This window comes from Phycodurus eques, chromosome 3, assembly GCF_024500275.1.
Source record: "Phycodurus eques isolate BA_2022a chromosome 3, UOR_Pequ_1.1, whole genome shotgun sequence".
NCBI lineage: Eukaryota > Metazoa > Chordata > Actinopteri > Syngnathiformes > Syngnathidae > Phycodurus > Phycodurus eques.
In genome coordinates this window covers 27,080,688-27,107,739 of record NC_084527.1, presented here as the reverse complement: position 1 = coordinate 27,107,739, position 27,052 = coordinate 27,080,688, and the positions used below count along the sequence as shown (strand labels likewise).

General features: G+C 41.8%; 1 protein-coding gene across 3 annotated transcripts in view; it reads left to right on the top strand.

The window, feature by feature from the left end:
* sema4c (sema domain, immunoglobulin domain (Ig), transmembrane domain (TM) and short cytoplasmic domain, (semaphorin) 4C) overlaps positions 1-27,052 on the top strand; it is a 108,912-nt gene that overhangs the window by 27,634 nt on the left and 54,226 nt on the right. Inside the window, exon 1 of one of the 3 annotated variants that reach the window (XM_061672964.1) lies at positions 22,910-23,009. The exons of the other annotated variants lie outside the window; for them this stretch is intronic. The gene's annotated coding sequence lies outside the window, so the exon portion shown is untranslated. Of the gene's footprint in view, positions 1-22,909; positions 23,010-27,052 lie in introns of those variants that run through there. 3 annotated transcript variants of the gene reach the window in all.

The following is a 27,052-nucleotide window of genomic DNA, read 5'->3' as shown; positions in this document are numbered from 1 at the left end:
CCTCCCTCAGCCTCATCTTGTAGCGATTCTCTCCTCTGCTGTCAGTGGGAACAAATGAGCCAGGGCATATTTCTTAGAGCTTCTTAGTGCACGTGTGCAGGCCAAACTTCCTGTCTCTCAAACCTTTCTCTCTTCTTCTTCACTGAAACACACATACACACACACACACACACTATCACCTGCTCCGCTCTGTTACCCACAGACACAGATCACTGACACAACGTCTCCTGGCCATGTTGCATTGTGTGTGTGCGTGCGTGTGTGTGTGTGAGTGTGTATGTGTTTACAGACCTCCCACCCCTACTGTGTCAGTCTGGCAAGTGCCATTTCACAAGGAGCTGAGGAGGGGATGGGATGGAGGGAAAATGAGGGCCTTGATATGACTGTGTTTGTTGTCAGAGGGTTTATTAATAAAGATGACCTCAGCTGCTCGGAGGGGGCGTCGCTTTCTTCAGTTTATTATTATTGTATTCATGAATACATGAGTATTAGTCTATCATGTCTCTTTTTTCATCTTTGATTTTGTTGCAAGTCTGAGAATGCTGCACTCCTGCTTGTGTGGACAAACATCTTTGCGTGCATGAAATCTGGGTCTACGTGAATGTAACAGGGATAATCCTTTAGGATATGACTCCTTTTTGTCTCATGATCCATGGATGTGATTATGTGCATCATTATGTTGGGCTAAGTAGGTTGAATCCTTGCAGTTACCTGCGTACATTGGAAAAAGCAGAAAGTCTTCACACAAATATGAAATAAGTTATTCTGTTTGTGTCAAGACATTTTTTAATAACATCCCTGTGGCAGTCTCATTTTTTTCCCGCTGGAAGCTGAAGCGTGTAAAGTTGCTGTTTATTTAGTATGGACAAACATTGTGTAATATTTTTTACAATTCCAGTGCTGTCACAATGGCAGTCTCCAATAGTCAGCCTAGTTCTAAGACTCCAAGGCGATAAATCTACTCTTCACTAACTCCAACCAGGTGGTCAATACTGAAGGGAAAATGTCAAAAATATAACTTTAACCAAAGCCTTCATGTTTTCTAAACGCCTAGCAGGTGTTTTGGTGCAAAATCCTGCATAGACTTGCGACATTTATAATTTTTAAGACAAATTTATATATTTTAGGAAGGTGACAGCAAACGTTTTCGGCCTTTAACGCAGAAGGGTCAATATGGGTCCAGGATTATACCCTTAAGAGATGATTATAGCTCAGTCCACATAGATTTAGCATGGAAGCAAGATTCAAGGCCCACTATGGACCCAAAAAATATACAGTAGGTGCGTGGGAGCTGGATGGTGTCTCCTGAGCTCTGTCTTGATGCTGTTGAGCATGACACTAAGCTGCCCTCGAAGTCTGACATTGTTCCGCATTCCTGGTAGTCTGTACTAACTAGTTATGAAATTCTACATTGAATTGGACCTGAAAATATTTTTTTATTAGACTCCACATCAGAATCAGAATCAGAATCATCTTTATTTGCCAAGTATGTCCAAAACGCACAAGGAATTTGTCTCCGGTAGTTGGAGCCGCTCTAGTACAACAGACAGTCAATTTACAGAACACTTTGGAGACATAAAGACATTGACAAAAAACAATTGTGCAAAAAGATGCAGAGTCCTCTAGCACTTAGAGCAGTTCGAATGACTAATATTGCAATAGTCCGGAGCAATGACCATTGTGCAAAGGGCGCTGAGACTTCAAGGAGTGTATGCGGTTTAAAGTGACGAGTAGTGCGATCATCTGGGACAATGTTGGTTGTGCAAATGTTACAGATACTCCTCAATCAGTGTGCAAATGGAGCAGATGCTAATCTGGCATGAGTGGCCAGTATATGCAAATAGTGCAGCATGGCGAGACAACTACAGTGAGTGCACGAGTAATACATAATTGGCCCCACAGAAATGTGACAACGGACTCAAGTCAAAAAATTGTCAGCTTGTTGTAATGGAATTATAGGTTAGGTGTTTAAGAAGTTGATCGCAAGAGGGAAGAAGCTGTTGGAATGTCTACTAGTTCTAGTGACGCGTTGATCGGTAGCGCCTACCTAAGGGAAATAGCTGGAAGAGCTGGTGACCGGGGTGCGTAGGTTCCGAGAGGATTTTGCACGCCCTTGTCTTAGTTCTGGCAGCGTGCAAGTCCTCAATGGTGGGTACTGCATGCATGTAAAGTCAGATAGGGTTGAGGGATACATAGCAGGTTGTTGGAGGTGATCTAATTTGTTTTGTTTGCCAAGCCGGGGCATCGGTCCCTGTGGACTGTAGCTGAAGCTTGAAGCAGATCTCAGAGGGCACAGCAGTTACCATGGAGGGACAGGGCAAGTTTCAGTGGGACTCCACACAGGCCAATAAAAAATGTGTCAACAGAGAGTCATATAAAGAGGGGGATTCATGTCACTATTATTTACATACAGTTCACACACATGCCAGGACAAATCCAAATAAATTATCACCAACACTCAATCTATATACAAGTTGTATCACAAAAGTTAGCAGGACTGGTGAAGGAAAAGATATTTTCATCTTTGAAGTAATCCCTTTGGGCACACTAACACACTTTCCCAGCCTTTTCTGCCACACGTTTTAGTGATGGGCACAGACAGCAGTTCTTTTGAGTGCACTGAATCATTCGAATCAGTTCTTTAAAAGGATTTGTTCAAAAGATTTGTTCACTGAATCGTTCAGTTCTTTTTCACAAAATTATTCAAGTGCTTCCTCATTCCGTTAATGATCCATCCGTGAGGTTCACGTTCATTGAAGGACTATGCGTTGTTGTCACGTATTCTGAACTAGGCTCCTTAGCGGATCACAAACGAAGAAGTTCAACGAACAAATCACTCTTCAGTTACTCAGTACACTGAACGAATCACTCAGTTCACTTAAGTCCCTCCCCCGCCTGCACGGCACTGCCTGACGCTGGCTGCTCATTGGTCATTCGCCGAAGTGAGTGACAACGCTGGGGAATCCCAAATCCCAAACCAGGTCAGGTGAGTACGGAGGTTGCTCCAGCACAGCAATGTTCATCTCGGCCAGGAACTCTCAGATGCTCAGAGCGCTGTGAACAAGCCACGAGTTGTCCCGCCACAACTCTCGCCTCTTCGTGCACAGAATGAAGCAAACTCCACAGGATCACTTTGTAGACGTTCTGGTTCCCACAAAGAAGGGGAAAACTCGTTTGTAATTTGGATTTGACATACTTTGTCCGACACACCTTGTATGCATGTTGTCCACATACAATATAAACACTCATACAGGACAGCAATTATTATATGCATGAATAGATTTATAACACTCTTCCTTAGTAAAAAATACTCCGCCCATGTACAGTGAATATTTGCTATTTCAGCTGAAGTTCCTCAGGTGTTGGAAAAAGGTAGACTATGGTGCTATGGTGAAGTGGCAAGCGAGTGAAATGGGATGGCTGCCTGGTTATTTCAAATAAGTGAATATTAATTTTAACCTTAGTGATTTAATCAGTAGCTTTACACAATTTATAGATTTGGAATAATGCTTTACTTGGGAAATTATACACCTTTATCACACATCCCACTCTTGATTATTGACATTTTCCAGTTGAAAATATGTTGTTCATAGAAAAAAAGAACACTCAATGTAAAACTCAAATAATTATCCAACTGAGGACTGGTTTCAGAATCATACTTAAAATGGAAAATTTCAATCACAGACTGATGAAACATCTGTGAATTCATGACCATGTCACGTGTACTGAATTTTGACCCCCAAAGCAGAGCCAACACCGTAATAAGAGCAAGTAAACTATTTATTCAACCAAGGGTGCACTAACAACATGACGAAAGATAATACAAAAATGAAAACTATGTCGCAACAGGCTGACCTGAACTACAATAAACAAAAACATACCAGAGATGGATAGGCGGAGCGCAATGGAAGCTAGTCGCCGATACAACAAAGCAGTAATAAAACAACTAAGGGAGCAGTTCCTGGACTATGCAAGTCCAGAGAACTGGGCAGAGACAAGATAGCAAAGTCTAATCTATACAAGAAAACATAATACTAGGACTAAGGAAAAACAGAAATGCTTAGAGTTGAAAACAAGTGCAAGACAAAACACAAAATCAAACAGGCAACAACTACGAGCAATAATATTCCAGCAACTAGGTTCCATCTATCTGTCGCTTAAGAACCTAACTAAGCATGATGCCAGGCAGGGGTGCGTCGGAGGCTCCGCCCATCCACCATTGCCAGGGAATGGAAAAATACTGAGGGTCAGCGGGCCCAGAGCCTGGAAAAACATCACACAGGATCATGACAGAATGAATGTTTGAATGCAACTGATGAGATAACAAACCCACGAGGGGTCATTTTGGTACGCTCGATTATTAAGTTTATTATATCTTCCCTTTACTTTATGAGCAATGTACTTTCTGGCCAGTTTTCCTTTCGAGCTGCTGCAATAATTGAAATGTTTAAATGTTCTGCTTAGCCTCAGCATCCGAACCCCAATGGGAAATGCTTATTCATAAAAATAAATACATTTATTAATAAATAAAATGCAGTTTACACTATATTGTTGAAATATAGCAGACCAAGTCCTCGTAATAACTGATAGTGTTAAGTTGTTGATTGTGATAGATCATCAATGAGAAAAAGAGACAGAAATTGAAGTGCTCCAGTGAAAGATGCAGGAGTGCTGGATTTGTTCGCCTTTCTTCCTTTATGAGACAACTATTGGAAAGTTGTTATGGTTATTGTTAAGGTCTGGGTTAGACCCAGTGCTTTACCATCACATCCTTCCACTTATATAAACACAGGCCAGGCCGCAAACACGCACAAACACGCGCACGGAGGCATGTGCACATGCATGCACACAGAGCCCTTTCTATCTACGCCTTCACTGCTCTCATATAATTGAGTTTCTTCTAACTATCAAGTATTTTAACCTTGTGATGACAGTAAAGTATCTTCCTTTATGTAACATACCATGCATACAAAAACCTCTGGAACATACTGCCTCTTTTTTTTTTTTTCTTTAACTGTTTAGTTGGAAAATGTTTAACATATAACAGATTGTTAAAACAATTTTTACCACTGGCAGGTGGTTTTTATGACAGTTACTGTACATACGAATAAATTACACTTTACAAATTTACAACAAAGGGGGTAACCCTGCAGCGAAAAACAATCCAAGCACTTCTAGCTTTTGCTTTAAACAGCTCTTTCCCACTGCTAAAAATCCGGTCACTACATCCTGGCTGTAATACCAGAGGCTTTGATAACATCTGTGCTGCGGGCTGCACTTACAAAATTTGGAGTTGGCAAAGTGTGTGTTTTCTTGTGGCGATGGTAATGTAAGGTCATTTATCAAAAAAGCAAACAGCTCACTACCAATTTTCAGCAGCAATTTTACATTTCTGAATCAAATGCGGCACGGTGACCGACTGGTTAGCGCATCTGCCTCGCAGTTCTGAGGACCGGGGTTCAAATCCCGGCCCCGCCTGTGTGGAGTTTGCATGTTCTCCTGCTGCCTGCGTGGGTTTTCTCCGGGTACATGTGTGGTAGGTTGATTGAAGACTAAATTACCCATAAGTGTGAATGTGAGTGCGAATGGTTGTTTGTTTATATGTGCCCTGCGATTGGCTGGCGACCAGTTCAGGGTGTACCCTGCCTCTCGCCCGAAGATAGCTTTGATAGGCTCCAACACGCCAGCGACCCTTGTGAGGATAAAGCGGTACAGAAAATGGATGGATGGATGAATCAAATGCATGAAGTGAGAGGATTTACCTTGTTTTCAAACGGATGCAGAAAAATAAATAATAGTCAATACTGTTTTAACATTGTGATTAATGCTGGAATCATATATGTATCCATTTTATATTATTCACTGTTGCTAACATAACTTGGGGTTTCTGTATTTAGGATGTTGATATAATGCTTATAATTCCATAATATGTGTTCATTTTTGCATTTCAGAAGTGGACCCATCATTTAAAATATAGTGAGAACAAAAAGACACTATCTTTGCTAGTTAAAATGCTTCTTGTACATACTTGGCAAATAAAGATGATTCTGATCAACACCGATCTTGAAAACCCTACATCCTATTAATTCTACGTTATAACACAGTGTAGAGGCGGTATTCATATGCCTAGGAAGACAAATTTGTACACATTTTCAGCTTTATATCGGTCGTGCCATGCAACACTGACTAATCGATCCATTACTTGAATCTGGATTGACGACTCTCATGAGAAATCTTGGTGGGGATTGACTTTGTCGGGCTGCGGCACTGATAATGGCCTGTGCAAATGGAGACATCCTCACTTTTGGCTTGTTACTCACAACCTGCAGTAATGAGCTTTACTTAAAAGGGTCAAAGTTTATGACTAAATCACACCCAAGGACAAAGACTCACTACAGGTGGTGGGAGGTGGGAGTACACTGTGATCCAGCTCTGCCCTTGACCAGATGTTCACCAAACAGGGAGTGTGAGTGTGTGTCATCAGGCAGGTTTTGGGAGAGTGCTCAGCTCTAACTGATACTGGCAGATCATTTTGTTGGACTTTTATTGCCACATGCCTCTTCCAGTCCTATCACTTATTATAGTTGTCATTACGACCATACGGATGTGCAGTTACGTGCACATACTCCACACGCAGACACACACTTTTGCACATGCTCAAATCTTGGGCCTCTGCATCCGATTAGCATCCCATTGCATTGTCTTGTGGAGAGATCAAACTGAGCACAGCATTGGGCTCCTGTCGGGGCTCATTGGAGGACATGACGGGTACATATTCGCTCCATTTTCACTCAGCTCATCAGGGGGCTGTCAGCTCTGACAATATCAAATTAGGCACAATGCAATTAAAGATCCTAGCTGTCACAAGTGAGCCTGATGGGCAAGGCTTATATAGTATCAGCATTGTAGCTCACACATATGAACAGACTTTAAGGCTTTGTTAGAATTGTACACTTAGCATGCTCACACACATGAAAGCATGTCCTCCCCCACCTGCAAGTACACACGATTAGCCCTGAAAGTGCGGGTTTAAACTGTTACTCATTGCTGATTCACAAGTCTCTGGCTGCTTGCCACACTGTCCCTCATGGCGCTGACTGTCAAACACACAGACAGGCAGAAAGAAGGTGGAGGTGTGTGCATGTGTTTGGTGTTCTTAAAATCCTGTTTTTTTTACTTAACCAACTTAGCTCCGCTGTTATTTTTGGCCGACTAGCTTGGTGTGAATAAGTCGATCTGCGTGTGGATGCACGCATATATAAGTGTCACTGTGCACAAGTATTTATGCAGAGCCTTGCAGTATTTTGGCTGCTGGGTTCTCCTGGTTGAAGCAAGTGGAAAGCTGACATCTGGATGACTTAGATAGTTAGGAAAACTCCACCAGTGATGCCCAATTTGCTGCTATGCAGTCAGATAATGCTGGTCAACAAAAAATTTATTGTCTAAGATTTCTGATTTAAGACAATTTTAATGCACTGAATTCAAATAGCACATTGGGTGTAGTCAATGGGAGCCAGAGACGGAAGATTTTGCAAAAGGTCATATTAATAAAATTTTGCCAGGTCATGCAGAAAGTTTTAACATATCTATGACAGAGGTGCGTTTTTTTTTAACTACAAACTCTACCTTGTAAAATGATGAACAGTTTATTGAGGAAAGGTAATGGTGGTGGTGGCGCAGGTGGTGGCGTGGACAGGCGGCTGGCTCGGCGGTAGGAATGACGTGGATCAGGAAAACGGGGGAAAACACTGAGAATAAGGAGACACAGGAGTAAAAAAAGGGAACGATGAATAGAGTGACTTACGTGAGGTAAATAGGCCGTGGTACCGCTGGTACCGCAAAGCACCCTCCCGGCTCCAATAATGGAACAGCAGGGCAGTATATGACAGTTCGGTTGTTTATAGGTGTGAATGTGAGTGTGAATGGTTATTTGTTCATGTGCCCTACCATTGGCTGGCGACCATTCCAGAGTATACGTTGGCTCTAGGTCACACATGACCCTGACAACCGGTATATAAAATCAATGGATAGGGATCTGTAGATCTGAGCCAATTGAATATAAAGGAAAGAGATTTGACAGGACAAATGTCCACATGTTCATAAAGGTAGATGCATAAGTGTAACAAAAGAATACAATAAATATTTTCAGTCCTTATTATGTATTTCCTTAACATTCCTTCAAACACTAAGAATATAGTAACAACATAGCAACAAAATGCAATATTTGTGATTTTTTTTTTTCATTGAAGGGGAGCGTCCGTCCATCCATCCATCCATTTTCTGAGCCGCTTCTCCTCACGAGGGTCGCGAACGTGCTGGAGCCTATCCCAGCTATCATCGGGCAGGAGGCGGGGTACACCCTGAACTGGTTGCCAGCCAATCGCAGGGCACATACAAACAAACAACCATTCGCACTCAAATTCACACCTACGGGCAATTTAGAGTTGTCAATTAACCTACCACGCATGTTTTGGGGATGTGGGAGGAAACCGGAGTGCCCGGAGAAAACTCACGCAGGCACGGGGAGAACATGCAAACTCCACACAGGCGGGGCCGGGGATTGAACCCCGGTCCTGAGAACTGTGAGGCAGACGCTCTAACCAGTCGTCCACCGTGCCGCCGGAGTGTAGCGTATATTAGTTAAATAAAAAAATTTAATTAATACTTAATACGTTTAGCGTCATTTTAAATTACAGCGGTATAAATCAAGCTATTTTATCTAGAAAGGGGCACCACGTCACTTTTTAGAAAAAAAAGTAAAACTTCAGGACAAAGTGACGACAAACCTTTTTTCCTCAGTCTCGTAATTTGAAAGTTTCTACATGAATTAGATAAGAGTTCTAGACGACCAGAGTTTTTTTTTCTCTAATCCAAACACACACAACAATGCAGGTAGTGAATTTTATGGAAAATTTAATGATCTAACATGGGGTATCTACAGGGAAGCAATACAGAAAAAATCAAAACAAAAAACAAACGAAGGACAGACGAACATTGGCAAAGGAAACTGACTTGTGATGTGAAGGTGGGATGAGCCTGTAGTGACAATGCATATAGCTGGGGATTCCTGTTAATTTTCGTTAATTTGAACCCAAGTATGCACCAATCTGTACTTTTAGTAGACCGCAATGTTGGACTTAGGTGTCTTGAACACGATTGAGGCAGGCAGGTGAAGCTCCCGGGTGTTCGGCAGGTCCGCACGGAGAACAGGTGGATTTGCCGGAAAGGAGGAAGACAAAGAAAAGGAGCACAAAAAGTTCCCAGGCAGGATGGCCGGAGCCGGGTGTCTCTGCTCGCAAGACATTCAGAGCGGACATGTGGTGCCCGCTTCTGTCCCCAAGGAGTGTGCCCAGGCCCCCAAGAAGGGTAGCTCGGCGCGCTGGCAGAATGCCCTGCAGTGGGGAAGTGTCCGATGTGTCCTCGTAACCTCGTGGTGAGGTGGGGCGCCCTGGCTGGGCCAGTCTTTGGCACATTGGTCAGACGAGACAAGAGCCCGTGAGTAGCTCCGGCTAGTTCTGACAATATTATATCACATTCAAGTCCAGTGAAGACGGTTAATCCGGAGTTGCAGTAGCTTTCCACCACCGGTGGGTGTCGCTAGTACCCCGTCCATTGTCCCAACCCAGCTGGGCAGTTGTCACGACACACAGAAGGAAGGAGACGTCTTTGTTGGTGAGCCTCTTCAGGCTGGTTGGTGGTAGAAGTTAATTAATTTAGCGTTCTGGTGCGAAACCAGATGGGCTTGTAATTCACTTATCGTTCGGATTCTAAGCAATTGTCTATGTCTCTGCTTTGATGCTTAGGCTTGTAATTCACTTAGCGTCTGTGTGTGAAGTTGAATCTGCCGTGCTCCGTAGTCGTCCACCGAGGCGGGTATGCGGAACTGCACGAGACTGGTAGTGCTGGGTGTCATCTTTAGTGGCGTGTCCGTTACAGGAGTTTACAATTTTCCACACAAAAAAAAATCACATTTTGTCATATTTGTCAAAACAGATAGATATGATTTGTGAAAAAAAATCCGCCATTTCTGACCTCAGCTTTTATCTCTAATTTGATAAACAAGAAACCCCCAAGCCCAAGAAGAAACAACCAATCGAAGACGGAAGGTGTGACTTATGAGATGCCAGTCATTTATGGGCTTATTTATCCCCCCCCAAAAAAATGGCGAACAAACTTCCCCTTTAAAAGATACAGTTTTCATTGTAATTGGAGTTATGACAAGGTTTTCAGCACAATTGACATTTTCTTGCATTCTCTCTAGACCACCTGCACATTTGTTTTTAAGTCAATGTAGCACAATGCTATGAAGCTGAACTCCCAGAGGCTTGTTTATTGACTTCGGTGACTGAAGTATGATGGTTTCAGAGGTTTTGGTCCTTCCTTTGTTCACAGCCTCTGTGTAACCCAAGCCAGCCCATACAGTATGTTGCTGACAGTATCTGCATGGCCTGTGGCACTCTCATTGTGACTAGTGAGGTAGTGAGCCATAGATGTTGACATGATGCTGATCCTGGTCCCCGCTCATGAGTACACATGCATTTACAAAACCACTCTAGGACATGGTTATTTGAGCTGCATTCTGAACATTAGGATCCACTGTATGTGAGCCTTGAGGGCTGAGGCTTGTGTGTAGCTGTGTGTGTGCATAGAGAATGTGTTCAAGTAAAACTTTTGTCAACCCGCATCCATCCATTTTCTATACCGCTTATCCTGTTCAGCGTCATGTGAAGCTGGAGCCTATCATATCTGGCTTTGGGTGAGAAGCTGACTATACTCTGGACTGGCCGCCGTCAATCACATAAAGAGACGGACAGCAATTCCCACTAACATTCACACTGTCTCTTTGTGGGAAAGGACAACTGAACCACTAATACCATCAGTGACACTTGAGTCAACTTTCAAGTGCAAATTTCTGGTATTTTCTTCAAGTTTTGAAAGCTGGGAGCTCCCGATGTCTCCTTATTCCTAATATCTGTAAGACTTTGTTAGTATATTGTTCCCAGACAGTTGGTGGGGTTAGCCAAATGTGTGACTTGGCTTTCAACTTGCTTTTTAACACGCCGCCGTAAGTCTGTCTGCGTGTGTGTTTTTGTGAGTATATACACACAACTTGTGGATAAGACAAGATGTATACATGCAGGTTTATGGAAAATAAAAGATTAAAGCACCTATGCCAACCTGAAATGGGGCTACATCCCCTAACTTTACTTACTGCCCCTATGTTTGTGTCCTCTCTTTTAAATTTTTCAAATGTGACCTTCGTCTGAATAGAGTCTCCCTGTTGGACGTATAGGAAGGAAGTTTACAGATGCATGGAAGAGGAGAAGAAAAACAAGTAAGGGAGTGCAGACAGAGTAAAGGGTGAAGAATAACAAATATCAACATCTGTGCTGTTCAGAAATCCAAGTGAAAATTTCAGAAAGCAAGGAGGTAGTGTGTGTGTGTGTGTGTGTGTGTGTGTGTGTATGTGTGTGTGCATGCGTGCGTGCATGTGTGTGTGTGTGTGCGCCTTGGGGGTGTAAAATAAGCCACGAATGAAGAGAAGTAAGAAAGTCCACAGGGAAAGGAAATCCATGGTGTAAGGTTGATGGTGGTACTTGTCAAAACAGGACATGGAAATTACAGGCAATTTCACGTATGCCCGTAAAGAAATAATTTTGATGCAAAACAAAGAGAAAGTAAAGAGTGGGCCATCAGATGGGAGATAAGAAAGACGCAAACAAAAAGATGAGAGAGACAGAGAGGGGGGAAATGATTTTTGGTAAGGTATTGGATGTCAGCTCTGAAAGAATTTCATTTAAGAACATTCTGAAGGTTGTGTGTGTGAGCTTGTGCTTGCATGCGTTTCTGTGTTTGTAAAACTGGTGGTGCGCTATTTCGGATAGAGCACAAAAATAGAAGGTGAAAATGGAAATATCTGAAAACAGTTTATGGACTTTGGCACTGCCATTAGCCACTATGAATTTCCTTTTTGTGATAATTTTTTGCATCCTTAGGGAGCTACAACTGGTTGCTTGTGAGACAACGACCACCAACACAAATAGTCATAAATTAAACACAAAATAAGCAGTACTCAAGAAAAAAAAACAGGCTTTCAGTTTTTGATAGGTCCAACTCAAAAAATTGTGGATCTTAAATGTCCACTAATGTGACCCAGTAACATGTTTTTAAGCAGAGCTCAATGCCTCAGGCTCTCACCTATTGAAAGGAAAATGGCTTTCCTAATGATAATTCTTATCCCCACTACTTTTCACATACAAAAGACAATGATGCAATTAACTGCAACCAGGGGTGCTATTAATAGTTTATTTGTCACCGAAAGCTGGGGTTTGACTTTTATCATTTTCTAAACCGCGAGTTGCGCGTGAGCTGGGGCATATCCCAAATGATGTTGGCCAAGAGGCGAGGTACACCCTGGACTGGTCGCCATTCAATCTCAGGGGACATACTGTATAGCCAAACACACTACCCTGCGATGGACTGGTGACCAGTTCAGGGTGTAGTCCGCCTTTCGCTCGAAGTCAGCTGGGATAGGCTCCAGCACCCCGTGACCATGAACAGGATAAGCGGTATTGAGAATGGATGGACAGAGTTCACATATGTCTCCATGCAACACTGTCATTCCGCCAAATTTAAAGGGAATGAGAGGATCCACTTTGTTTGGACATGGTTTTAATGTGTGTTCACTCCCACTGTGCTTCAGGTAGTTTTTCAGCAATCAATATTTTTACTAAAAGTTGGCGTTTGCCTCTCTTTCTGAATCCCAATGCGCTTATTCAACGTCCATTCTAATAACTGTGTATCTGTCTCTGTCTGTCACAGTTTGTGAGGATATTGGTTGTCCAGGTTTTCTCTGACAGGATGCCATCACAGATCTTGAGTGAGGAAAACAGGCTTGGATGGGGAGAGTACAAGGGAAAGGAGGGGGCTCTGACAGGGAAATAAGGGAGGAAATGGAGGGTGAAGGGAATGCAGGAAAGATGGTGGAGGTTATATACATCACGACAACCTGATATTTGTCAGGTAGAAGCAGATTAAATGTTTCACTTAACAGCGTACCCTCTTACACATCTTGTTACAACCACCAAATACTGACAAAACCTTGTAGACACATGCAATTCAACACCATTATTATCCAAGTTCTTTAGCGCTTGTCCTCATTAGGGTAGTGGGTGAACTGGAGCCTATCCCCAGTTGACTTTGGGTTAGAGGCAGGGTACACTTTGGACTGGTTGACAATGAATCACAGGGCATCTTTTAATCACTACAAACTCTTTATTTTCGATTGTCAGTGATTGTATTAAAACAAATACGCATTTTAGGCATGGTTTAGATCAGATTCACACTCTGGGCTCTATTTTCTGGTCCTTCACCTAGGACCTGTTTTACATGGGTGACCCTACCAGGGGCGTAAAGCCCCACAACCCTATGATCATCGGGACACACAAACCCCTCCGCCACGATAAGGTGATGGCTCAGGGAGGGGGGGGGGGGGGGGGGGGGGGGGGTGATGTGTTTGCGCTGCTGCAGTTACATCAACCTTCATTGATTTTTCATACACTGTAAGGTGTATGGGCATCGAAAGTCACTCATCGAAAGTCACTCACAACCACAATGCACTTCTTGCCTCTGACATCACAAGACATAAAAGTATCCACCTATTTGCAGGCTTGTGGAAAGTTGTTGCAAGGTACCATGACGTGAGCAGCAGGGTACACCTTGGACCAGTCTATCACAAAGAGACATTTGTTGCAATACCAGAAAAAACCCTACATAGTCACTGGAAAGGCTCCATAGAGAAAGGTCTGCCAAGCAAGAGATAATGCCAACCAAAGACAAGCACACCACATGTTTCTCTCCATGAAGTTTGATGATGTAGGCAAGTGTAAACTCTGCCTGGCATTCTTCCATCCTCTTTCCCCCTTGTATCAGAGGTTTTTGTCTTTCTATCGATTCAACCTGCAACACGTTTCCCTCATATTTGCCTGTCAATCCCAGACACTCCTCTCCTACCACCATATTGCTATTGATCGTTTTGTGTGTTCAAGAGAGCAGGTAGTCGTTAATGTAAAGCGGAGTCTTGAAGAGAGCTGCTTGTGGTTCACATATCGCCCTTCCCTCCTAATGGACACAGTCAAGCTCAAATAGACCCTTGGTTTTAACACCAAAGCATAGCACTTGGCTTCTTTATTCCCTCGCCTTCCTTCCAAACATACTGTATCTCTGCAATGGCGGCTTCGGCTATTCATACAAGTAGTTCTTATTTATGAAAGAAAAGATCTGCTGAATTGACTTGCTTTGCATTATGTGCATCTTTTCTGCCCAATATAACCAAAGTCGTCTCATTCCGGACTCATGTAAATGCTGACTTTTCACAACTGTCATTGTCTCTTTTTAGTGCCTTGCTAAAGGGCAGTTTCAGTATTTGTTGAGTCAGCAGCTGTGACGTGAGTGTGTAAGGAGTGAGTGTTTTGTTAAAATTAAGATGGTAAAATAATACCTCTGTAATTTAAAATCAGTTCTAGTTATATCTCTGTTTATGCATTTTGAATTATGAGCTTGCAAGCTGCATGCTAGTAATTAGATGGGGTTTTAAAAAATGATGATATCATTATCAGCACATCCACAGCAAATCATCTGACCCTGGTTGTCATCAAAATGTTGCGATGCCAAGTTTTGATCATGATTTTTTTCTTCTTCAGTAAACTGTAGCCTCTTGCACAGCTGTTATTGCTTTTCAGCTTGACCAGGTGCCGAACAAAGCAAAGGTAAGATTACTACCAAATCGTTGAACATTACCACACTTTCCTTATTAGTCTAATTTTATCTCAACATGGAAATAAAACAATTTGTACTGTCCATGTATTTCTTTGGGTAAGACTAAAAGTAATTCACAAATCATTAATGGTGAGGTTTATTACAAGCATCTTAGTCAGTCCGGTTTAATTGTTATAAAAAGATTGCCTATGGCAGGGTTTTTCCACACTTACAAAAATATATAATATACATTATATTGCGGTGGTCCGCACAGTTCTGAGGACCCGGGTTCAAATCTGGCCTTGGCTGTGTAGAGTTTGCATGTTCTCCGTGTGCCTCCATGCGTTTTTCTCTGGGTACTCCGGTTTCCTCCCACATCCCAAAAACATGCGTGTTAGGTTGATTGAAGACTCTAAATTGCCCGTAGGTGTGAATGTGAGTGTGAATGGTTGTTTGTTTATATGTGCCCTGCGATTGGCTGGCTACCAGTTCGGGGTGTACCCTACCTCTCGCCCGAAGATAGCTGGGATAGGCTCCTGCACGCCCGCGACCCTATGAGGATAAAGGGGTACAGACAATGGATGGATGGATAAGAGGAAAACCCGACATGCATAAAATCCCAAATATTGGGGAAATCGTTCTGATATTTTCAAAGGTTGAAGTGGACATAGGTAGAGATGCCCATATACATTTTGGTGCCGATTACTCATAACATTAAGCTATTTTAATTTTTTTCTCGATAGTGAGCATATGAGGAGTCGCCAAAAGGTCTCCAATGAAATCGAACATTCGATTTCACCGTGACTCCCTGGAAAGCTGGCTAGAACACCAGGAGACTCCAGGTGATGTCACGGAGACGTCTCCGCAACCAGGGGACACTTGAGTCGCCATCAGGTTGCCAACTAGTCTCCACGCCAGTGAGATAGGGGTCTAATCAATCATTACAGCATTTATTTTTAAATAATGCTGATTTAGGACCCAACAAAACCACAAATGTTTGGGAAAATCAACTTTATGGTGCTGCATTACTATGAAAAGAAATCTTATTTATGCTCATTAATGCTGCAGCAATTCCTGAGATATACAAACTAAAGTAAACCCTTTGAGAGAAACATTCCGAATTCATATGCATCTCCATGCTAATACGGCGGGCATCTGCAGAAGTGAGGTTAAGTGTGCTGTTATTGGTGCCGCAGCAGTAATGCAGCAGTCAGTGTGGATGAAGAGCATATTCAAAGTCCATAGTAGTCGTGTATTTGTACAGTAGATGGAAGAGGACCTAAGAGTTACTTACCCAAGCAACCATTGCGAAACAATTGAGCTGATAAAGAAGACATGATATAATTCATTTCGACATTTACTGTGTTCCATTTCATGTTTATTCAACCTAGGAATTTAACTGTGCTTGTGTGGTATTCTATCTTCTACTGCATTCCAAAATCCTGTACAAAAACGTGTATTGAAGACTAAATTACGCTTTTGTGTGAATCCGTTTGTGAAGTGTATACCCTACAGGTATGCTGTAAGGACTATTTCACCACCACCCGGCACAGGACGCGGGACAGATAATAGATGGTTGAATTTCAAACCTTTGAATGGAAAAATGTAACAGTATAAGGCCACAAATTCCCTTCAAATCCCCTTAAACACAACACTGTAGTTGGTCCTGTCATTCACTTTCAGTTTTTAATGGCTTCTATTTGTAATCATCCTGTTGTTGAGGTATGTTTCCGTCCTTTCTGTAGGAGTCCAGCCTAGTCCAGTTCTGACCGCCTCTTACTGGGCTCCAGGGCTCCTGGCTCAGCATGATCTCCTGATCTCTTGTGAAAGTAAATGCTCAAAGAAAGAAGCTAAGGAGATCTTGAGGACAGGGAATGCTGGCGTGAGAGTAAAAGTACACTAGTGGACAACTATCCCCCTTAGGAGAACAGTGAGTGGCTTCGCTAAGCCAGAACGCAAGGTAACTGACGGCCAGAGAGATGGACATGCTGTGGATGCGTTCTGTATTCATACCCTACAGTTGCTCCATATCGAGAGACTAAATTGACCAACAGGCATCAACACAACAGTTTATATACAGTTGTTCAGAGTTGATTACAGCAGTAAAACATACAGCAGAGAATATGATACAGTGAGTGCTGAAATACAATGTAGAGAGACATTTGTTTGTTTGTTTGCCTGAACCTGGCCTGGAGGAAGTTATTTGATTAGAGTATTTGTGAGGGCAGGTTCCAACATCCAATAAATGGACCAACGTATTAAAAAACCTGGGGCCTCATGTACAAAGACTTCCGTGGATTTCCTACTAAAACATGGCGTACGCTCAAATCCAGAAAACATCGTACGCACAAAAATATCCAAATGTATGAAATTCTGCGTACTCATGAATCCAAGCATATTTCCTTCTTACATTCCAATCAACGTGGAAATGAGCCCATGTTGGAGTAGCTGACTCCTCCCTGTCCACGCCCACATTTGAATATGCAAATCACATTTAAATGAACCCTGCACCTGAGATGCCGATCTCTGCATGATCAGAAAAAAAGGAAAATGAGCAAGGTAATGAAGAAAAATAATTGTTCTGAATGTGAAATTGCTCAATGAAGTGGAGGTGTGCAAGACAATCCTCTTTGGCACGCTGTCCTACGGCGTTAACAACATGCGAAAGAGGAGTGAATGGGACAGCGTGTGTGCGGCTGTCAATGCTGTGGAGACAGAATAGTGTGCACACGCTGAACTAAAAAAGACGTGGTCAGACATTAAGGTGGATGTGAAGCAGAGGACAGCTGCCCACCGCCAAAGTGTGGGCAAAGAAAGTCGGAAGAACCGGCCTCACGCCGTTTGAGGAGAGAATCGCTGTGATCATGGGTGACGCTGCTCTCTCAGGGGTGCTGGGAGCACATGCGGCTGACGATGATCACCCCACAAAGGTTAATACTATGTATTTTTAGAACTCATAACAAATTTGTTCATACAGTAACCTCCACTCAGCCCTGTGAGATAAGGGTTCATGCGTAAATATTGTATGTGTGGTATTTGTAATAAATCTTTTGAATTCAAATAGAAGCACATCAGCATATCAAAGAAGATATCAAAAACTTTGACTCCTTTTTGATTACTCAATTTATTATTTTAATACACAGGAGTGGACACGCACACTGAAAAAAAATCATGTTTTTTTTTTTTTAGGAGAAGAGGGGTAAATTATGTCACGTTTTTGTGCGTACGCACTTTTTGTACATGAGGCCCCTGGTCTTTACCCACACTAAAAATGGAAGAAAATATACAAAAGATTTCTAGATTTTGGAGTTCATCTGTGAGATTTGTTGTTGAATGCATCAAGAAGAACGTGAATGAGAGGGCATGACTCTGTTCGAGTTCATCTTCAAGGTGATTGAAGGAGTTGAGGTCAGGACTCACAAGTTCTTAAAGCCCAAACTCCTCGAACCATGACTTAATGGACCCTGTTGTCTGCATCGGGACAGAAAAGGTATTTTCCCTCTTTTTTCACTGTTCCAAAGCTTGAAGAAAAACGATACAAAATGTTGAGGATGAACAATTAGGATTCGGGGGGAACTAAGGAGTCAAGTCCAACCCCTGATAGATAATGTGTTGTGTTGTGTGTGTGTGCGCGCGTGCGTGCATGTGTGGGAATCCATACATGTGGCAGTGGTGCATATGACAATTCCATGTGCAGTCTATATGTAAGAATGAACCGTACCATTGTATCATATACAGTAAGGTTGATAGACCTGTAACTGCACCATGAGCAAAGGCTCGTACGAACACAAAGATACACACACGCACACACACGTTCGCACGCACGCACACACATATGGTCTATAGATACATGTGCATTGATGTAGGGGGTAGAGCGCTCCTCCAGCCCAGCATCCCTGGGGCCTCCACTCAGTGCTGGCAGGTTGAGTGCACAGGGCTGTTACCTCCTCTCACTGCACTCACGTGTGCTCATCAACAACGTGGCTGAACTGTCAAACACAAGGTCGAGCAGAAAAAGGGGATGACAGTGGCAGACACATACTTTGTCAAGTTAAAAACAGGACAGTCTACCTTCCCAGATTTCTAGTGTATCTTATAATTGTGTTTTTCCTTGTTGTTGTTTTTTTTTTTTTTGTTTGTTTCCCATCCAGGAAGGTCAGATACTCATATTTATTAATCAAATCTTGACAGGCTAAAACCAACTCAAAATAATGCCGTATCTGATCTTGAAAAGCAAATATATTTATGATTACTTAATTGCCTGTGATATCAATATTAGAAGCAGCAGCTCAAATTATAATATGTACTGTTAACTAGATCAATATACAGTTAGTATAGCTCCATAAGTCGATTTTCTTTGAGACCAACTCTTCAGGTTAGGGCTGTTGTGCTTCCGCTTAGCTTCAGTGGTCTATATAAAAGGTTGAAAAGGCACAACTGAGTGAATCGCTAAGGCGATTATCGAGGTACTAACACACATCCCTGATATAGAACACCGCACAAATTCACATGCTGAGGTAACATTTTGCTTTTTACAAGTTGTGTATTAACAAGGGAGGCAGCTTGACAGTGCACTTACTTTTAAAGCAATATTGTTCAATCTCTGCACAAGTGAGAGGCTTCCATAAGATCCTGATCAGCACTTTCCAGCAGCGAGACCTGGGAGATGCTCTGAGTGAGATTAGTTCCCGCAGTGATTGGAGAAAATGGACCTCCAGCAGAATAGATGAGATCCATTGATTAAAGCTGTCCATGAACACTAAAATGTCTTCACTCAAACTGAAAATAAGGACAAAGAATGACTTTCATTGTTTGAATTTTGTTAAAATTGCATTAATTGATTTTCTAGGCCCGTCATGGTACAAAACACTGAACTGATAACAGTGACATATTATCACCTCATAAAGATAGTAAACAGTCTGTCTTGTCTTGTTACTAGATAGGCATTAGCATTCTCTTGAATTTGAGTTCCTGTCACTCTGAGGAATCCAAGACGATTATCCACATTCCTCTCCTATGTTCTGGTTCTTTAAAAGTCCCGAGGGAAATTTGTGACTCTTTATGTTCACAAGCTAATTGCTGACATTGTCTGCCTGCTTTTAAGTGTTAGCTAGAGAGACTAATCAGAGTGCAGCTATACACAGTTCTGAGGTTTTTGTTAGAAACAGTTGCCACAGTGAACAAGGCTGCACAGACAGCCCAAAATAGTTTCACACTTTGACGTAATTTTCGCTTGTCAGCTGGGAAGAAAACATACCCAAACACCAACCACATTAGCAACAATTTTGCATTGACAGTTTGGTCTATAGCAGTGGTCCCCAACCACTGGTCCGCGGACCAGTACCGGGCCGCAGAGAAAGAATGACCAATGTATATAATTTCTCTTTGCAATTCACGTGTCAATGTGTTTTATTCTGAAAATTGACCGGATCTTCTCCGCCGCAACAGCTGCGCGTCTCAATTGACACATCGAGACTGCACAGAACGCTTCCGTTTCCGGTCCCAGCCGGCCGAACGCTTTTGTTTCCGGTCCTGGGGGGCTGGCTAACGGCGGCCTATATCAGGAGTCCTACTTTAGAATAGGGGTTTATCGCAACAGTCCGCGGTGCAAAGAAGGTTGGGGAACACTGGTCTATAGCACTAGATCAAGCTCTGTAATGACTGATGATAACAAGTACTTAACAATAAAATGAAGTCTCAACTCAACTTTATTTTTAAAGCACTTAAAAAAAAAAACTGCAGTCGTAAAAGTATTGTGCATATTAAAGAGCAAACATAAAATACCCAATAAATAACAGAATAATACATACATACATACATAAAACCAAGCTAAAAGCTGAAAGTCATAGGCACAGTATCCAAGTCAGAAGATGGACTTTTTCCAAATTATAGCTGTCACTAAATTGCATGATCTGCAAAACTAAAATCATAGCAAACCTTTATCCACGGAGCTCACTTCAGCCCAGTGAATAAATCAAATTTATCATTTGGAACTGCTGCATAATTTAGTTAAGAGTTCCATTACATATACGGGATGAATTCAACACTGGTCACTTTCTCCATCATATGACACAAAGTTTACTTTCATTTATTGGCGTTGTTTAAAAATACAGAATTTAAGAAAGGAGTGAAGCCCAATTCAGTGTTTAAATAATTAAGAAGTGTGTGACAAGACTTTAGACAATTGTGCGGTACTCCCATTAAAATACATTGTACAATGGGCAGTTTGAGCCAGCTAAGTCTGTCAAATCACCTGTCTTATTTATAATGTAGCACATGGTGTTAAGCATTTATATCTGATGAGAAGCTTTGCCGATTATATTCTCTGTTATAAATGAATTCAGGTTTGTGGTGATGGAGGATTTTATTTTAGAACGTGATAGAAATCCATATCTCCATCCCGCAGCATACATTGTGAATAAGATGTACTTCAATCACAGACCTGTTTGTAGGGGAAGTCGACCGGACTGGTTTCATCCCGACTGTACATCGCTTTTTATCACTTTGTCAGGTCTGAGCAGGTGTTTGGCCTGTGGTCAGGGCCCAAATCAGATCCATTTAATCTGTAATCAGATGGTGCCCCTGGCAATGATGGAGGAGATCAGAGAGGTGATCAAAGAATCATAAGCCGGCCACGCCTGACCAGCCGACCATGACATAGACAAGGCAGCGAGCAGGAGAGAGAATGTCCGTTGAGCATCAGCTACAACAGGGATGAAAGGAGGGAATCTTTGAAGGCCCGAGTCTCTCGAGGGGGAAACATGAAAGCTGGTTACAGGGAGACAGTAACTGCAGCACGATGCAGTCCCATAGGATATGTTCTCTGACATTCATCAAGTAGAAATGGGTTGTCTTCAAAGGCGGGGCTAGGTTTTGCTTCACTTTGATGTAATTAGAATGGCAAGTGAATGCAACTTATCCGTTAATTGGAAATTCAGTGACATTTACTTGCAATGGATTTGAATGGGTGGATGCTTCTGCGGCGGTTTAAAACAATCATTAATTGTATGCAACTAACGCAAATATGCTTTGGTGCATGAATATTAATGGGTGGCTCGCTGACTGGTGATTATTTAATTTCTGAGATTTCATTCACAAGTGTTAGTACATGTCGGGCAGCTGATCAAAACTATGTTTGATAGATTAACACATTGCAGCGTACCAGCACACCACCCAATTTAAAAACATAAAACTTTTTAAAGTTCATTAAACTCTCTAGTTTTGTGTTTCTCAAAGGCACCCATTTTTACTTTACAAAAATCTAACACCATGACTGAACAAAAATGTCACCAAAAGTATTAATACTGAAATGAGGCGATCTTGTCTCAATCTACGCACAAATTTCTCAGTGTGAAATCTGGGCCCATTTTAATTGAACACAAGGCCGATTTGGTCGCAGGAAGCCAGGACTTATTCCGTTGTATGAATGGCAACAGGTGGATACATGATGTATTATACTTTCTGCTATCTAATGGAAGAACCATTTAATTGTTCTGCCTGGCACTATACGTCTCTGGCATAGGTAGGTGAACAAATATATATTTGTATTTAATACATAATTTTCTGACAAATGAAATCAGATAATTTTACATTGTTATCTTAGATGTAGTCTTACTATCATGCAACCTGTTAATCACAATCAAAATAAAGACTGATTTATGATGATTAAAAATACAATAAAATGTATTAACATATTTTTAATCAACACCTGTTTTATTGGCAATATTTAACAAAGTATGAATATATTTAGGATTACAGTTTCAATAATTGTTATAATGCTTCGTTCAATTTCCCTCGGTAATCACGGACTTTAAGATAGAAATGATATGAAAAACAAATCTGAAAAAACATGTTGGCTGGCCAGATGGTTCACCTTTTGAATAAACTGTTACAGCATTTATACAAGCGAATTATTTGACCAACGATGCGTCGGTTACTATATGATTATTGTTATTATTGTTTCACAAAAATCAACAGATGGTCCAAAGAATTATAAAGGTTATGAAAGAAGTAGTCAGGCTATGCAGAGGAGAACTCTTCTGAGGGTCCGCAAACACATCAATGTTCACAACTAAAAACACACACACACAGTGACGTGACTGACTTCAAAGAGAGCTAACGGTTGTGTCTTAGCATAAAGCATAAAAGGCAGACAAGTTTAGTCGTTGAAAGAACTACAGGAGGCCAAAGGGAACGCACGGCGAATTTTGACGTCTCTTCACGTTCACCGTCACCTGCAACAACGAGCAGCGGTATGTTTATTACTTTCTATTACAGTATTTCACCCCGTAGTAACGTAACACCTTTGCGTATTGTTAGCAATGCCATTCGACAATTATATGATCGATTTGCGCGCCATTTTGTAGTGAAAACGTTTGCATTTACGGACGTGTTTCATCGTTGTCTGTCGATGGGTACGCACGGTTGTTAACGCCATCGCCAAAGCTTACATTTACGTGTTACTATGAGTAGTCATCTTACAGTTGACACCGTTAGTTAAGACTATTTCGATGTGGCCATTCCGGTTGCTCCTTCTGACGGTCAACTCCCAAATCAATTGTATTTTTTTAGTTGCAACAATATGATTTGGTGCTTCCTTTTCGCGTTCTTGTTTGCAGATTTGTGTGTGCAATGCTGAGAGTTTCCTAGTCATACTTATGATCTTGATTATTCTTGATAATTTTCGGACTTTTTTAAATGACCCAATACTGAAACTCATCAGCTTTAGAATCTATGTAGCAATTGCTCAATAGATGTCAGGATGTCAGGAGGAACATTGCATAGCAATTCTAGGTCACAAATTGTGAAACTGTTTGATTCCCCCTTTTTATTTTTGCCAAAAAGTCTTTGTGAGTTTGTTCTTGTTTGTGTGTGTGTGTGTGTGTGTGTGCATTTTAAATGCTGGAAAGCAGTAAAAGATGTCCGACTGGGAGCGGAAGGGGTAGCAGGAAGGAAGGAAGAGAGCTGATGCTCGATGAAGTGTTTGTTTTCCAAGGAGGCGAGAGAGGAAGGAAGAGGGTGGGAGTTGCCGTTTAGTGTGTGTTTGTGTGTGTGTGTGTGTGTGTGCACATTCACGGCTTAATGGACAATACACTGTGTGATAGTCAGGTGTAGACCAACCCTGCAACCCACAGATAGGTCAGAGGTTAAAAGTCAGAGAATGGCTGGGCAATCAGCTAGGAGTTTGTTGGCGGAGAAGAGGAAGGAAACAGCTGTCAGGAGAACTCTTGGATAAAATAAAGGTGATGTGGAGGGCAGTGTAAAACTGAGTTATTCACTGACAAAGAAAAAGGACACAGAATGTAGTTGAAAACGTCCCTCATCTTTTTTTCCCCCTGAAATCCACCCGTGCATTGAGGAAATTCCCCCACTTTGCTTCTCCCTATAGGGAATCGTCTTACCCCAAGTACACGTGTGTGTGTGTGTGTGCGTGTGCGTGCGTGCGTGCATGCAAGCTCGACCAAAACACACACAGGGGCTCAGAAACCCAATCAGACCATGTGGCCTATTTGTCTCAATGTTTTAATGAGCTCTCTTATTGTGGAGTGGTGACTGATATTATTTAGGCTGCCATGTCGCAGCTCATTAGCTAAACCAGGCTCACCAACAGGACCAGCCTCTAAAAGATGATTTGAATGAGGTAACACTGCAGGATCTCATAGAGGCAGCAGGGACAGACACAATGCAATTGCTTTAATGTGGTAATAATGGGAGACCTGGGATGTATGTCATTAGCTGTAGCATCATTAGGAGATGATAAGAGTTGGCTTGATTCAAAGAATAACTGTTGTGTTTGTAAAGTTCTCTACTTGCAGCTAAATGACAAATGATGACATTTTAGTAGTACATTTTACTAGTACATCAGGATTGAGATTAAATTAGTCAAAAAAAGCCACACGGCAAGTTGTTAAAATAGTCTTTTTTTTTAATTGCCATAAATTATTTCCCTTCTGCACCATACAGCATTGAAAGAGCAGCATAGCAATTAGAAGTCGAGTCCATTATATGTTTGTAGTTTGTAAAAGACCACTTAAGGCAAACTATCAATGTATTTGTGGTATTTCCCCCAAAGTGATCCAAGGCTTTTATTAAATAGTTGTTTGCAATTAATTGTAAAGATTTTACAGATTAGTTTTTATCGAGAATCATTTGTTGTAGAATTTCTATCAATAAATTCTCCCAAAAATGATTCTCGATAAAAACACCCCCACAATAAATAATAATAATTAAAATTTTAAACTTACCATTTATTCTAGTTGCTGTACAGTGGATCCTCGATAGATCGGACTAATATGGGCGGGGGCGTTGTTCGATATAGCCAATTGTCTGTTACATTGAGGCACTTATTTTTTTGAGGCCATATGCACCCATATTACTGTACAGTACAAAATTATTGTTTTGTAGTTTTTTTTCGTGGCCTAAAACGCCCAGTACAGTTATTGTAAATAAATATAAAAAAAACCTTGAAAATGTTTGGAAGTTTCACATTTTATCCAAACTTACCACGCCGGTGTGCTTGGTCATGGTGTAATTGTTGACGTACAGTACTCAGCATAGGCAAGTCGTTCTCATGAGTCGCAAGGAATTAGTATGCTTACTAGTTCCAAATCTGTTGCCAAAGGTAAATGGCTTAACAAACAAAACAAAAAATACTGTATCAAAAATAGCATGTTGCAGACTCCAAAGACTTGTTTTGTATTCCTTAGAGTTAACACAGCAGCCATGCTGCTCTCTTTGCTGCACTCTACGCACAATAGACAATAGATATAACCATCATCACATTGCCACCACGTCGGCATTTTAAGTGACAAATGGAAATTTTTGGACACATTGTTCAGTCCGTTTTATCAAGGTTCCACTGTATTCTGAAATTTTATGTTTTTTTGGGAAACAACTTCATCTCTATTTCACACAAGGGAGAAGAATCTCCACTGGGCCTTCTGCCACAATCTTCCCCCAGTCCTCTGCTTGAGTCTTTGCAGTGCCTCTTCCCTTAATCTGGCCTTCAGGATGCCCACTTCACTCTGTTACGTCTTTGCATAGTTATAGATAGTGAAAATGCCTCTTGCAACATATCTAAATATGATTTTTATGTCGCTCTCCCACGTCTTCTCAAAAATGTTTGTCTGTTCTACCCTGCCTCCAAATTCCCTACCCCTACCCCCATCTCAACGTCTTCTTGGCTCACTCAAGCGTTGGCCGCTAAGGCCGCCAGCATCGATCCAATAAAGTAGGTAGTGTGTATTGTGAGACTTGGCACTTTCACCCAAATGTAGCATTTGAGCACGGTCGTTTAATAACATGTCACCATCATCTGATATGGGGGGATTTTTCTTCCCCTCTCATTTTCTTCTAAAGCATGGAATCAATAACAGCTATTTTGTTTCGATTTTTGCACACAAGAGCATGCAAACAAACACACATCTTCAGATTTCATTTACCTGCACCACCAGTCAAACAAATTAACCATATTTGTTTGCTCGGGATGAAACGTCATATAGCCTATTGTACATGTGGTAGTTTATATAAGGATACGGAGGTAGGACACATAAATAGTTAGAGCTCTTTGCATTCAGTTAATCATATTATCCAATTCAATTTATTAATAAAGCACATTTAAAAACAAGGCGTCATGGTGGCCAACTGGTTGCACATCTGCCTCACAGTTCTGAGCCGCCGACTGGTTAGCACATCTGCCTCACAGTTCTGAGGACTGGGGTTCAAATCTGGCCTCACCTGTTTGGAGTTGGCATGTTTCTCCAGGCACTCCGGTTTCCTCCCACATCCCAAAAACATGCACGGTAGGTTAATTGAAGACTCTAAATTGCCCATAGGTGTGAATGTGAGTGCAAATGGTTGTTTGTTTATATGTGCCCTGCGATCGGCTGGCAACCAGTTCTTCGGGGTGTACCCCGCCTCTCACATGAAGGTAGCTCGGATAGGCTCCACCACGCCCACAACCCTAGTGAGGATAAGTGGTATATCAGAGGATATAAAATATGACACTATTTACAAAAACAAAATAAAATCACAAAACAACACCACACGCTTCCATCTCTCATACAGTGTCTGAGAAAACCAGGGAGAACAAATGGGTTTTTGTTGATAGCTTGCATAGGCTCCAGCAGGCCCGCGACCCAAGTAAGGAGAAGCGGCTCAGAAAATGGATGGAGGATGTAGTAATGATGAGTCAAGTCACAAAGACCCCTCTGCGGGGAGATCTATATATTGGTGTCATTTAGTGGTGTTGGACCACACCTCCTAATAATTCAATTCAGGAGCTTCATTGAGTCTC